This window comes from Balaenoptera ricei, chromosome 16 (assembly GCF_028023285.1).
Source record: "Balaenoptera ricei isolate mBalRic1 chromosome 16, mBalRic1.hap2, whole genome shotgun sequence".
Lineage (NCBI taxonomy): Eukaryota > Metazoa > Chordata > Mammalia > Artiodactyla > Balaenopteridae > Balaenoptera > Balaenoptera ricei.
In genome coordinates this window covers 27,422,052-27,436,926 of record NC_082654.1, presented here as the reverse complement: position 1 = coordinate 27,436,926, position 14,875 = coordinate 27,422,052, and the positions used below count along the sequence as shown (strand labels likewise).

At 39.8% G+C, this 14,875-nt stretch overlaps 1 pseudogene; it reads left to right on the top strand.

The window, feature by feature from the left end:
* The first annotated feature begins 13,416 nt into the window (after positions 1–13,416).
* On the top strand, positions 13,417–13,634 carry LOC132351069 (cytochrome b-c1 complex subunit 10-like; annotated as a pseudogene).
* The last annotated feature ends 1,241 nt before the right edge of the window (positions 13,635–14,875 follow it).

The window sequence follows — 14,875 nt, the reverse complement described above, 5'->3', positions numbered from 1 at the left end:
AAAATAAAGTTACCACTGAGATAAAATATATACAAATATGAGTTCTTTTTCAAGAAAAGAATGATAAGTTCTAGAAAAAAAAATTCTCTTAAGCATCTTCAGTTCTTCTGGAAGAAAGTACCATGTCAAATATAAAATTCTTATTTCTGTTCTATAATTATTACTATTAAAGAATGCCTAACTTCAGGTAAATTTTTTCATTTGAGACATTCATTACACTGACTGAAACCACAGTATATAATTTATTTATCTTGTCCTAGGTTTGGGGTCCTGTTAAAAATGTGAAAAACACAAAAGACAACTTTTCTGGAATATCATTCAATTACATTATTTTGAACTGATGGTGGGTTGTGTTCAGTTGTTAAATATAAACAAAAGTTTGGATGTGAATGGAATAAAGATAGGTCTTATTTAATTGGGGGATTTTTACTTTAGTTTTAAAAAGCATGTATATATATATATATATATATATATACACACACACACACACACATACTAAGTAAAGAGAATTATGACCTTTAGACGCATATTTAACTGTTATCCTTTGAGAACCTATGTCACTGCTTCTAAAGAATTATACACTCTATATAATGTGCTTTTCCCCCTTTCTTATGGCAGCTGTTTCAAACCCAAATGGAAAGGTGAATGAGAAAAATCCCCTACATTTAAAACCTACCATGGAGAGAAAAGCAGGAAGAAGTCCAAGCTAGCCCCTGGGGATCTTCCCAGGTTCAGGAGATTGACCTGAAAAAGGAGTACAGCTTGAGCTCTTCTTCCTTAGCAGCACAACCACCAGTCAGAGAGGTTTCCAAACACATGGAGTTTAGCGAGACCACCTGCTCCTAACACAGGAAAACGGCCACTGGACCACCAACTCTGTTGCCTCAAGTCAACACCAGCTCCCCTTCACAACAGATGACAGACTTTCCGCTAGCAGAGTCTCCCGGTAAAAGAGTGAGCAAAGAGAAATTAAACTTCACATCTGTGATAGAAGCTCATGAATTAGGAGTAAAATGGACAGATGAAAAACCTGAAACTGAAGTCAGTCTGAGAGTAGAACCAAACAGTAATTGCACAGATATCAGCCTTGGCGAGACAGAGCGAGGAGTTCAAATCCCCACGTGGCCAGGGCATGGGCCTCCAGGTGCTATGGAGCCAACAAGAAGTAGAAAGGAACTTTTGCTTCCTCAAGCATGACCAATCTCAGTGGGTGTGTGGTACAACCCAGGAGGCTTAATCTATAATCTCTCAATGCAAATCAAAACTATAATGAGGTACCACCTCACACCAGTCAGAATGGCCATCATTAAAAAGTTTACAAATAGGGAATTCCCTGGCGGTCCAGTGGTTAGGACTCCATGCTTTCACTGCCAAGGGCCTGGGTTCAACCCCTGGTCAGGGAACTAAAATCCCACCAGCCGTGGTATGGCCAAAAGAAAAATGTCTACAAATAATAAATGCTGGAAAGGGTGTGGAGAAAAGGGAACCCTCTACATTGTTGGTGGGAATGTAAAAAATTGGTGCAGCCATTATGGAAAACAGTATGGAGCTTCCTTAAAAAACTAAAAACAGAGTTGCCATATGATCCAGCAATCCCACTCCTGGACATCTATCTGGAGAAAACTCTTAATTCAAAAAGATACATGCACCCCAATGTTCATAGCGGCACTATTTAGACATGAAAGCAACCTAAAAGTCCACTGACAGATGAAGGGATGAAGAAGATGTGGGGTGTGTGTGTGTATGTATAAATATATACATACATACATACATACATACATACATACATACATACACAGTGGAATACTACTCAGCCATCAAAAAGAATGAAAGAATGCTATTTGTAGCAACATGGATGGACCTAGAGATTATCATACTAAGTGAAGTAAGTCAAAGAAAAATATCATATGATATCACTTATATGTGGAATCTAAAAAAATGATACAAATGAACTTACCTACAAAACAGAAACAGACTCACAGACATAGAAGACAAACTTATGGTTACCAAAGGGGTAAGGGGGAGGGAGGGATAAATTAGGAGTTTGGGATTAGCAGATACAAACTACTATATACAAAAAAAGGTGAATAACAAGGTCCTACTGTATAGCACGGGGAACTATATTCAATATCCATAATGGATATGGATTATTCAATAAACCATAATGGAAAAGAATATGAATATATATATATATATATATACGAATCACTTTGCTGTATACCAGAAACTAACACAACATTGTAAATCAACTATACTTCAATTTTTAAAAATCTATTTCTCAAGAGCTCCACCACTCAGACCATGCAACAGAGGAGAGGAATCACTATGATCGGGCCCCACAGCTTGCCTAGCTCTCCCAAGAGTTGAGGTCAACCGAAGTTCCAGTTTCCCTGATTTGAGTCTTTAGTCATGTATTGAGATAGCCTGTTGAATTGGTGTTCAGTTAAAGGTGTATAAAGCAATATTTAATATTTTGCAGGTGAAGAGAATTAAAATTAATATCAGCTATTAGAAGGAAATTCTCAATTCAGTATCCTATGTTAACCCACATAGGGAAATCAATGAACAATGGAATTTTAAATGTTGAAGTGGATGGGATCCATGATGAGATGAAGAGGAAGTAACTAAAAGTCTTGGCATCACACAACTTCCATAATGTCAGATTTTTGAAAACTATAAACCCATATTCCTTTGGGTAATTTTTTCAAGTTTTAAAGATTTTAATTTTAGAAAATAAAAATTTTTAGTTTTTTCAAGAGCCTTCCATGTTACAATTAAAATCCATATTACTTATTCAGCAGTACCCATGATAGAGTCCTAGAAACAACCTGAGAAGAAACAAGAATAGAATAGACAGAGAATAGAAATGTTTGGAACAAATGTATTCCAAACTGTTTAAATACATCATGGGACATCCATAGAATAGAATAGTAAGCAGCTGTGAAAAAGAATGAGGAAGATCAGATCAGATGCATTGCTACAGAAGGATCTCTAATATACATTAAGTGAAAAAAGCAAAACGCAGAGTGTGTATAATATATTGCCATGGCGGGGGACGGTGGGAAACTATATTTGCCTGCTTTGACTTTTTATGTGCCAAATCTCTCTGGAGAAATACACAAAACCTAGTACTAGTGTTTGCTTCTAAGGAGGAGAAATGGGTGGTTAAGGGACAGGGTTTTTTTTTACTATACACTATTTTATACCTTTTGAAGTTTAAACTATTAACTATTTGTATTACCTATTGAATAATAAGCATTATCTCTAAAAAAAGGTAAAAGAGTATTTTCAAGCATATTTCGGGAATAATGAAAGAAATTGCCACTACCTTGCAGTGGCACTACAATGAAGAAGGGGGTGGGGGGAATAAGCAATATGTTAACTAGGATGTCAGAAGGTAGATCAAAATTAACATGCAGATTGTGAAAATATGACAATTACTGACAGAAGGAAAAAGAATAAAGTCCTTCTCATTGCATTTAAGTAAGCAGGGATATGTTAGAAAAAAAGACTAAACAGAGATAAAATGCTGGAAATTAAAAAATTATAAAAGAAAGTCATTTGTGAAACAAAGCTTCAGAATGTTGTAATATCATAGTAAAATATATAAAGAGATTTTCAAATGAACCCCATTAGATCCAGAAATCAGTAAAACAATTTCTCTTTCTTAAAATGCTTACACAAACACATCCCTAACACACACATTAAGACACACACTGTAAGCAGCCTACGAGACCATTAAGACAATTCTAGACTTTTATAGCTATTTCTTTTTTAGGGGTCATTCTTTGCATTTTTACTGCCCTAAATTTACCTCTTCAAGTCACAGCAATGAAGAATTGAGCTTTCTTTCTTTTTTAGTCTTATTTCCAGCCGAATCTTTTGTACATTTCTGGAATTTAAGCCACCTATGTTACCGCTACTTATCTGTAACACCATTGCTTTGAGGGATTAAAGCAGGTTTCTTGTAATACACTTAGATCAAGAGTTATCTGAGTTGAGAAGAATATCCTGTTTGTGTTGGGGATGGGGAATCTTTATTTTTTATTTTTTATTTATTTATTTATTTTGATCTTGAGTTGTTTTGATTTCCCCTGAGAGCAGTAATCTTCAGCAAGTGATATTTTTAAAAAGCCCACACACTACAAAACATTCCAAGTGATTTTAACTCCTGAATGAGGTTGGGCTACCTGAGTGATTCTCTCTCTTCTCTTCTTTGGCAGAAAGGATTAGAAACCTCCACAGAACTTGCTCTCTATTAAAGTGGAGTGCTGTGCATTCATTGGCAAGAGGTGAATTGTTTTCAGATTACATGCGAAAGAGTGTGTGTGTTTCTTTCCCACATCAAAGACTTGGATGGAAGCAGTTCTGAGTATTGCCAGGGATGCAAGAATTGGTGCTAAAGTGATTAACAAAATTGCTTTCCTGCAAAAGAAGCACAAAACATTACCTAGGGATTAGAGGAGGAGAGGGCAAGATTAAAGGTGATGTTGAATTTTGGGTGGAATATCTTATCCATCTTTTTCAAATCATGCTTCAAGGATTCTGTGGCCCCTCCTTAAGGAAACTTGAACAAATCAAAGTCTCGCTTTCTCAAGTTTTGTACACGGGGCACTGACAAGGTAAAATTAAAACTACTAACATAAGCGGCACTTACTTGTGACCTCCATATCTTTATCTCACACCACAAATACATTTTGAATGTATTTTATTCAGCACACACCAGCAACTCCATTGATCAAAGATTCTTTCATTTGTAATTGGTTTGTGTGTCCACCTGTTGGACTTAAATGCTAGCGTTCTATAGAATTTCTGAAGTTGTTTGGTTTTAGTGAATCTTGACTTGATTAGTATACATTCCTTTTTAAACATAGCTTTCACAGTCGAAACTTTCACCTAACCAAAATGTAAAAAAAAAAAGCCATAAAACCTATATTCTGAATAGTGAAGGAAAGATCATACAGCAAACCTCACAATTCCTAGTTTAGGACATTATTTTAAGGGGTCTCTCTGAAATGCCCTATGACATTCTTTGTCACTTAGCATTTTTTTCACCTCTTTCAGAAACTGAATGTAGGCCTCCCTTCTTCCAAGAAGTCCTCCTGACTTTAGAGTCCCAATCAGAGTCAGACAGAAACATATAGGTACATGTAACTGTTCTGGTATGAATAAACATTTTCTTCCTTTAAAACATTAAGTCCAAAAAAGGAATGAAGCAATTGTCTGGACAGGTAGAAAAAACATAAAGTTGAGTGTAATAAGCAAAATAAATTCAGAGCAGTATATACAGTATGATACCATTTATGAAAAAAATTTAACACAAAAAACAATATCATAATTCTTTAGAGACCATATACATGCATGTAAAAGTAAAAAATTGGAACAGAATTATATACCTCAAACTCATGGTAGTGGCTGCCTCTGGGAAGGAAGGTAGGAGGTTTGGGGGCCATGATGAAGGGGAATTTTAGCTACATCTGTAATGTTTATTTCTTTTAAAATTTCTCTTTAGAGAATTAAGATGATTCACTTATACACAGTTAGGGCATGTGATGTGTCACTGAAATTCTGGTCTAAAAGTCATGCATTGCGTGTAGGGTTTTTTTGGTCTGATACAATCTCTCACTTTCTTTATAACAATAAAACCTGTTTCAAATTGATTAAATAATTCAGGATGGTTGTGACCTCTTCCTCTCCCACAATAACATCATCCTCATAAACTAATGTACTGTGGAGATGGAATTTATCTTTGTGTGTGTTCCGTAAAGAGTAAGAACACACCGCTGAGTTCTCGGTAAAAAGAATCAATAGATGAATAAATAAATAAGCATTGTTTGCTTGCTGCCCTGCATGCAATAGTTTGTGGACATTTTCGTTTTGAAGTTGTTTCTTGAGGTTGCCTGTGTGACTTCTTCGCTTTCAGGAACTTGTTGAGAACAATCATTTTTTATCTGTCTTTCCTTTGGGGTCCCGTAAGGTCACTGGACATAAGATAGCTGTGAAATTTGACATTGTTCCAATTTAAATGCTTTACTCCAGCAAGTGCAAGACTGTGGATGCTTCGGTGTGGATTGCCACGGCCAGGCTGTTCCTGAGACTCGCCAGCCCTCCAGGCTTCAAAGCCTGCCATCCTTGATCTCACTAAAGAATGTTTTTGAATTCTATGTCCATCTAGTGGTTGCCTGCAAAGATCTACTTGGCTTTTTCTTTCTTCCTTTTCTTTCACACTTGATCAGTGAGATTCTGTTTGTGATGGGGGTTTTGCCCCCCTTGGTCTTTAATTCTTTCACAGGTGGTTTCAAAGTGTCTATCCTTAGCCCCTGCTTTCTATAAACAAGCAGGAATTCATGAACCGCAGTTACTGATGGCTGTCCTCACGGAGCAATTCTCCTCTCACTTTGAAAACAGGCTGTTTTGTGGACAGTAAAGTACAGTTCTTTTTCGTAGATGAGATTAGAGGCTTGAGGGAAGGCTAGAGGGAAGGGAGATTTTTCCTTTCTCTTTTTTATTTTATTTTTTAACTGGAGAGCCTTTGTGATGTAACTCGTTTTAGCAAATTCAAGAACTTTACTTATTTTACACACAGTTGCACCTTTGGTTAAAGATGACATGGCACTAGGTAGAAAATGCTGGGAATTGCTGATTTGCTCATTAATTCCAACATCTCCAGCATCCCAGGTGTAAGGTTAGGAGTTGAAGGTCAGGTGGTGACAGAGCTAATGTGGTTGCATATCCAAGGGATCATATTATATCAATTCTACCTAAGAATTTTGATGTGCCATGGGGGTTGACATTTTCTGTCATTAAATATTCTTCAACAATATCATTTTAATGGCTGCATAGCATTCCACTGAATAAGATGTACCACAATTTACTCAACCAATTCCCTATTGTTGGAAACAGGTGTTTCCAATGTTTTGGCATTATAAAGAGCACTCCATATTCACATTGTTGAATTTGCTGATAAATTCCTAACAGTGATACTGCTGGGTCATAGGGCATATACATTTGTTAAAGCTTTGAAGATCAGCATCCAGTTTAAAATTCAGTTAAAAAGGAGGGATTGAAGGACAGAAAGAATTGCTACTGCAGCTACACACTTAAGACCCCAAGCAAACTACTACTTAATCAGTGGAGAAATTCCCTCACACAATGTAAGGAGTGGGCATTGTCTGTTAGCCCTCCAGCAATTTGTCTTTCACCATTGACCTACACTGAAACCTTCAGCTTAGGAAAAGAATGTAGAAGCCTCTTACAGGAAGGCTTGATTCAGTGGTACTCAGGGTCCTATAATAGTCTTTGTGTGAGCACTTTCCTCAGTGTAGTTCACTACTGGATCCAGGACCAAGCTGAATCTTTTTCACTTTGCTCATTACTGAAATATGATGCTATCTGTGGGGTGGAAACTGCAGTATTTAAGAGTACTCAGGAATAACACAATCGAGAAAATAAGTTCAAGAGGAGGAATCATTCAGGAATAAATGACAAGGGGGTAGCTTTCTCCCTTCTGAACTGCCTAATTATTAGTTGGTACAGCCTATGCCTCCACAGCGCCTTGAACTTGGAAATCCTGGACAATCTTTAGTTATGTTGCTCACTGCTCACAGACCTTTGCCACTCTAGGCTTCGTTGTCAGTACAAACCCCTTTGCCGCGCCTCAGTATTCTGGTTTACCCTGACCTCTTTCCATCCTCAGTGCCCCAGCATGAAACTTTCCGTTCCATCCAAACTGAAACTATTTGCTGTATTCCAAACAAGCAGCGTATACTGTGGAAGGAATTTTGGATTTGGTCCGGATAATCTGGATTTGAGCCCTGGCTCTGCCATTGCTTTATTAGGTGACCTTGGGCAAAACACTTAATCTTACTGAGGCTCAGTTTCATCATCTGTAAAATAGGGATGACAAAGCCTAATTCACTGTGTTATTATGTATATGTTAAACTAGACAACAGCACGTAAAAGAAGTTGAAATGCAGAGCCTGCGGGGAGTGTTTGATAGGTGACATGAATATCTTGTTTATCCTGGCCTCTGAGCATTTGCTCCCACCTGTTCTCTTTCTGGAAAAGTTCTCTTGAATCCGAATCCCACCCACCCATCAAAGCAAATTCATGTTTCAAGCCCTCCCGTGAAAATTCTTAGCACTCCTTGACTAGACTATTCATTCGGCAGGCCAATCCTTCTAAATGGACTCTCTCCTGGGACAATTTTCAGGGAGTCCTGATACCAATTGTGCCCCAACAATAATCAAAATAGTACTTTACTGCTTACAACAACCTATAAGGTCAACGAAATGGATATTATTGTTATTATCATCCCTATTTCTCAGACTCAGAGAGGTCAAGTGATTTGTCAAAAGCCACAAAGCTAGTGTATGGCAGAACTGAAAACTGAACTCAACTCGACTGATTGCAAAGCTCATGCGCTTGACCTCACACAATAAAACCTACCTCCTTATTTAACTGTTAATGGACATTTGTCCCTCTGTGAAGTAATATTATTATTGAATTTTAGGTCCCTGCCTAAGAAGAAAATGGTGGTGTTCTTGGGTATAGTAACCACCTAAAGAAACTTATTTAGTGTTTTCAGAGGCATGAAAGACATGTACATGATATGCCAGTTCTTGGGGAAATGTTCCAGGTCAAAACTTTGCGTAAATTATTTCCCTGGGACTCAGAATGAAAGCTGGGCCTTTGGTGGGAAGACGTCCTTTCCCTTATACACCAAGTAATCACAACTCAGAGCAGCCCTCTTAGAAATGGTTCCCCCTTGGGACTTCCCTGATGGTTCAGAGGTTAAGAATCTGCCTTTCAAGGCAGGGAATGTGGGTTCGATCCCTGGTAGAAATAAGATCCCACATGTCATGGGGCAACTAAGCCCACCCCGTCACTACTGAGCCCACACGCCTCAATTAGAGAGCCCTCGCAACGCAATGAAAGATGGCGCGAGCCACGACAAAGATCCCATGTGCCTCAACTGAGACCCGACGCAGCCAAGTAAATAAATTAATTAATTTTAAAAAAAGAAGTGGTTCCCCCACTGCACTTGCTACCTCTTAGTTGCCCTTCTGCACCACCCCTCAAGACTCAAGGGCTTCCACTCAAGGGAATCATAGGTGATCCTGATTAGAAGAGATTCTAAGGGCCATCCTATCACTACATGGTCCTCCAGCACACCAACATATCTCCCTAGCTACACATTTCATTCTGTGACAGCTCAGCAGACATTCTGCAGATTTAGGGAAGGTATGAGTCCACAGACACCAAAGCAGAGCCATGTCTTCAGCTACCTCAGTCACTGAGAGAGCTACTGCCTTCTGTCCAGAGTGTCGGTCTTACCGGTTGTCAGTAAAAATCCCTGAAAGCCACATGAATCTTGATTTAACTGTTATCCTCGATTATGTTAATAACAGTTGCTTAAACTCATCTCTATCCTGCCCCCACCTTGGACACATGGGCATTAAAGTTAAATTTGCTGAGTTGCTTCCAGATTTGTTCAATATACATGTATTGAGAGCTACTTCCCAGGTACCTTGCTAGGCACTGGGGGATAAAAAGGTTGGGGATAGAATCTTCTCATTAAAAAAAAATTTTTTTTAATTTAAGTATAGTTGATTTACAATGTTATGTTAGTTTCTGGTGTACAGCAAAGTGATTCAGTTTTATATATACATCTACCTATTCTTTTTCATTATAGGTTATTACAAGATATTGAATATACTTCCCTGTGCTGTACAGGAGGACTTTGTTGTTTATCTATTTTATGTATAGTCATTTGTATCTGCTAAACCCAAATTCCTAATTTTTCCCTCCCTAGAATCTTCTCATTTTTCTCAACCCAGTTTCCACTGAAAGCCCCACTTTGTCACAAGCAACAAGCATCAAGTCAGCAACGAACCCCAAGTCACACAGAGACTGTTCATGTTTGCAGTCTGGTTGTTTTCTGAAACCAACATTAGCATAAACGTTAACACAGCAATGACTTAATTATACTCTAATTACTCTGAGCCAAAAATGGGAGTTTGATGTCAATTCACATACTATTTTGGTAGATTATTACATATAACGCCAGGCATAATATGCCTTCATTTTTACCCACGTCGTCTGGTGAAGCCCTCTCTCCCTTTTCATGATGCTGCTACCTCTAATTTTCCCACACCCACCATTCTGTCTCAAACACTAAGACCTCAAAAATCTCTCCTCCAAAGATCTTAACCTCAAGACTTACACGTTTTCCCTTATTTCTCAACAGTACCCACCCCTCCCTAGAAGTTCTTTGGCATAACATCAACTCGGTCAAATGAAATAAACAAATATTTACAGAGTGAGGAAGGAGGGAAAGATGGTGAGGGGGACAGCTGTGATTACTGACCCATCCTGCCCCAGCTTTCCCTCACTAAGAGTGTCTTTGGGTACAAGCTCAAAACGGCAGTTAAGATAAAAGTCTAGTTTCTTATGCTTTCCTAGAGACCAGCAATGAACAATTGGGATTTGAAATTATTTTTAAATACCATTTACAATAGCACCAAAAAATATAAATACTTAGGTATAAAATCTAACAAAACATGTACAGGATCTATATGTAGAAAACTACAGAGCACTGATGAAAGAAATAAAAGAAGATCTAAATAAATGGAGAGAGATTCCGTCTTAGAAAGTCAGTATACAAAAACCAATTGCTTTCCTATATACCGGGAATGAACAATTGGAATCTGAAATTTTAAAAAAGATACCATTTAAAAGTCTTGTTTCTTAGAGTCATTCAGTTCAGGTGATTAGCACATTAGCTTGGTGGCTTAGCAATTTCAACTTGACTATGTCCTGTAGTCAGAAATCCTGGGATTACTGAGACCTTTCATGTAGTGGCCCAGATCACATCTTCGATTTTGAGTCAAAGCTGTCTTTTGAGGGATCCTAACCATCCCTGGATTCCTCTGAGGTACTATTTGTCAAGTCTTTTTTTTTTTGTCCTCCAAGCCTCTTTCATTTAGGCAGCCACATCTTCCCTACAGGCTCCCATTCCTCATTTTCAAACTTCCCTGCCTCTCTTGCCTCCAACTGGTTACTGAACTTTGGTCTGACACTTCCAAAGGCACCTCCAACTTCCAGCAAGTCATCCTGCCCTGTGTCCTGTTTCCCAGCTAAAGTCTGGCTTCTCTATTCCTCACTCTTCTCCACCTCCGTCTCCTCCCGTGCTTTTCCCCAGGCTACAGGTCAGTCCTTCAAGAGTGTACTTACCATGTTTAAATCGTTTTCTCGGAAACAAATATTTGCATATGCAAACCCCACATTTGCCATATGGTTTTTCCTACTTCCCAGCCAGAGAAACTCTCAATTTCATATATATTTTGGGAAATGAAGTTTTCCCCAGATGGTCTCTCCAAAGCACCAAAGCAAGGTCAGGGTTTATGCATTCCTTCAAAGGTTCTGGGCAGAGGTTAGAATTACTCATGTTTTCTTGGTCCCATCAGCAGTTATTTCATCAGTGCACCTGATAATGGGATACAACCTGGCTCTTTCTGAGCTAAAAACACCCCAGAGTTTAAGGGAGATGTTGAACCATAAACTGGTATCCTCAGGGAAGGGAGAAAACCTGCTCAGTTGCTCAAATAATTTTAAACCAAATCCCCTAAGAATACTTCCACAGGGAGAGAAAAAGAGTTTGAATATTAGAAAGATGATGAACCAGGTGTGCCGAAAAGGTTTCTTAGTCATTCTTAGCCCTAGAAGGGGATGGGGGGGCCCACACCTCTACTGGGAAACATATTTCCCCCTTTTAAATCAGGAAAGAAAAAAACAACAACACAGCCCCAAATAGAGAATGTTTTCTTTTGTAACTGGAAGCAAACATCACTGATGGCTTTAACAGCTGCCTGCCAACATGGCCTGAGAAGCAGGCAAGCTCAAACATTTTTTGAGATCAACACATGTACAGACATACAGTATATTAGGTCAAGTTATAAATCCAGGAATAAAAGAACAAATAAACAAGTTTCAGCTTTCTCTAGGCTTTCTGAGTCCAATACCAGCTAAATTAGACTCTGAAGCAGAGAAATCTAGCTTCCAAGAAGGCAGGTCTCCCAGGAGTTCAAGTCAAACCTCCCTCTGGTAGGAAAAGAAGGTGCCGTTGTAGATTAACTGGCTGATGGCTGACCAGGTCCAGGCTGATGGCCCTGCCTAGCAGGGGCTTCCCTGTGTCTTAGCCTAGCAGACCCTGAGGATGTCTGCCATTGACTTGATCTTTGACCCCAGTAAATCATTTAATATGCCATGCGCCTTTGTCCATATGTTCATGTTTGGTGTAATTTGGATGAGAATTCCAGCAAGTCTGGGTGTGCCACCCATTAGGGCTAAATCTTTCCCTTTGGAGCTTCTAGGAAGAGCCTTCTGGACAGCTGCATTGCAGAGAACCAAGGTATCTGGACAAACCAAATTGAAATGCCTACAGATGGTGAGACCAGCCTTGCCTTAACTGCGACTGAAAAGCAAAAGAACAAATTTGTTCTTTGGTTACCAAAACTGACACAAGACTTTTGTGATAGTTTTGCCTTAGGGCAAGAAACCCACTAGAGAGTCATAGATGGGAAATACTGGATTATTCTCCCAATCCCACCACTATACTAGTAAGATGACCTTGAGCAAGTCACTTAGGCCAAGGTTGTTCACACATTAATTGGTCATGAAATAAATGAAATAGATTAGAACTAAATATTTTTTAATGAAGTCAAGTTGAGTAGAATAGAATATATCAGTGCTTAGTTCACATTAAGTTAACCCCTATTGTATGTGTGTGTGGATGCATGTTTCCTGGGGTCATGATGAATAATAAATTTCTTACTGTGGGTAACAAACAAAACAGCTTCCCACAGTGGCTTAGACTGTAGGCTTTTGATTTCCTCGTCTATCAAGTGAAAATCATTCATTTTATACATATACGTATATACGCATAGATATTCATACACACACACATATACATGTATAATGAGCACCACAGTGTGTCAGGCACAGTGGTATGTGACATATACAGGTACGACAAAGCCCTGTCCTCATGGAGCCTCAGCTAGTGGGGGAGCCAGTCATAAAGTAATTACCTAATTATTTAACTACCATTGTGTGAAGAGAGTGTGTAACACCAGGTTCCTAACCTGGGCTGCAGGATCAGGGCCAGCCTTCTTAGGAAGTGACAAAGAAAGAGGCAGAGAGTGATGCAGGCAAATAATGGGGGTGGAGGAAGCATTCCAGGCAGAAGGACCAGCAAGTGTGAGAAGACCCTGAAGAAGAAGGAACAGTGTCAGTTCTACCTCAGAGATTTCTATGAAGACCACGTGAGATGACCGTGGAAACACTTTGTAAACTGTGGAGTGTTGTTCAAATGTGGCAGATTATTATTAAAACAATGAATATAAACATGCCTTAAAGATGAGTTTAGTTTCAGCAGGTGGCCCCGGGGCTAGGGTCACCCCGAGCTGGGACGCTGGCACCGTGAGGCTAAGCAGACTCCTGGGCCCACACTGCCAGAAGCTGGCCAGAAACTGGATTCCCACAGCAGGTACCACGGGGTTGATGTGGGCCACCGACTGGGGCTGATTCTGGACTGGGTGCCCTACTTCAACGGCAAGTTTAAGAAGAACAATTAATGAAAACAAACCCCCTCAGACCCCTCCTCTGGTATCTAGTGGTGCTGCCTCCTTCCATCTGAGTCTGGAGCAGCCCAAGCTCTTGGGGTGGACCGACCTCAAGGAAGTCCACAGCGCAACTTAGACTTTCTATAGTTTTGATGTGTGAATGCACACAGCATTAAACCTTGGTCTGAAACCTACCCACCTGGATGAGCTCATGCTGGGGCTTGGTTACCTTGACTGAAGGCCCAGGGGCTCAGCTGACCCGGGGATCCTTTCAACTCCAAATCTAGGAGTTTTCCCAATGGCTGGCAGAAAAGGTTTGATTATTTAAGATGTTCAGTGGATAATACCTGCACAATGTTTTTATCTATCACTGCCTTAACAAGTTACCCCATGACTTAATGGCTTAAAACAACAAACATTCATTATCTCACAGTAAAAAAAAAAAAAAAATGAGCTTAGTTACCTTTATTAATCCGTTCAGTGACTAGTTGAATACTGCTCAGAGTCAGATATTGTTCTAGATTTTGGAGTTACAGCAGTAAATAAGACAGGACCGTGGGCTTCCCTGGTAGCACAGTGGTTAAGAATCCACCTGCCAATACAGGGGACCTGGGTTTGAGCCCTGGTCTGGGAAGATCCCACATGCCACGGAGCAACTAAGCCTGTGCACCACAACTACTGAGCCTGAGCTCTGGAGCCTGCGTGCCACAACTACTGAGCCTGCATGCCACAACCACTGAAGCCCACGCGCCTAAAGCCCATGCTCTGCAACAAGAGAAGCCTCCACAGTGAGAAGCCCGCACACCGCAATGAAGAGTGGCCCCTGCTCACTGCAGCTAGAGAAAGCCTGTGCACAGCAACGAAGACCCAATGCAGCCAAAAATAAAATAAATTTATAAAAAAAAAAAGATAGGACAGCTGCCCTGGAAAGGTTCCCTTTCAGAGAGACAGACACTAAACGCAACAGTAATTTCAGAGAGCGGTAAAGTGGGGCAGAGGAGTAGAGAACAATGGAGGTAGACAGGAAGGCAGGGCTCTCTGAGGGGGTAACGACCAGCTCTGAATAAAATGAGATCTGCCACTTTCTGATGATGTGACCTTGGATACCACCTAACATTTCAGGACTCAGTTTCCTCATCTGTTAAATAAGGATACTTGTACCCATCTCTTGGGACTTCCCTGAGGATTATCTTGCCTGAGATAAGGAACTCAAGGCCTCCAGTACAAAGCAGCTGAGCTGGCATTAAGAGACA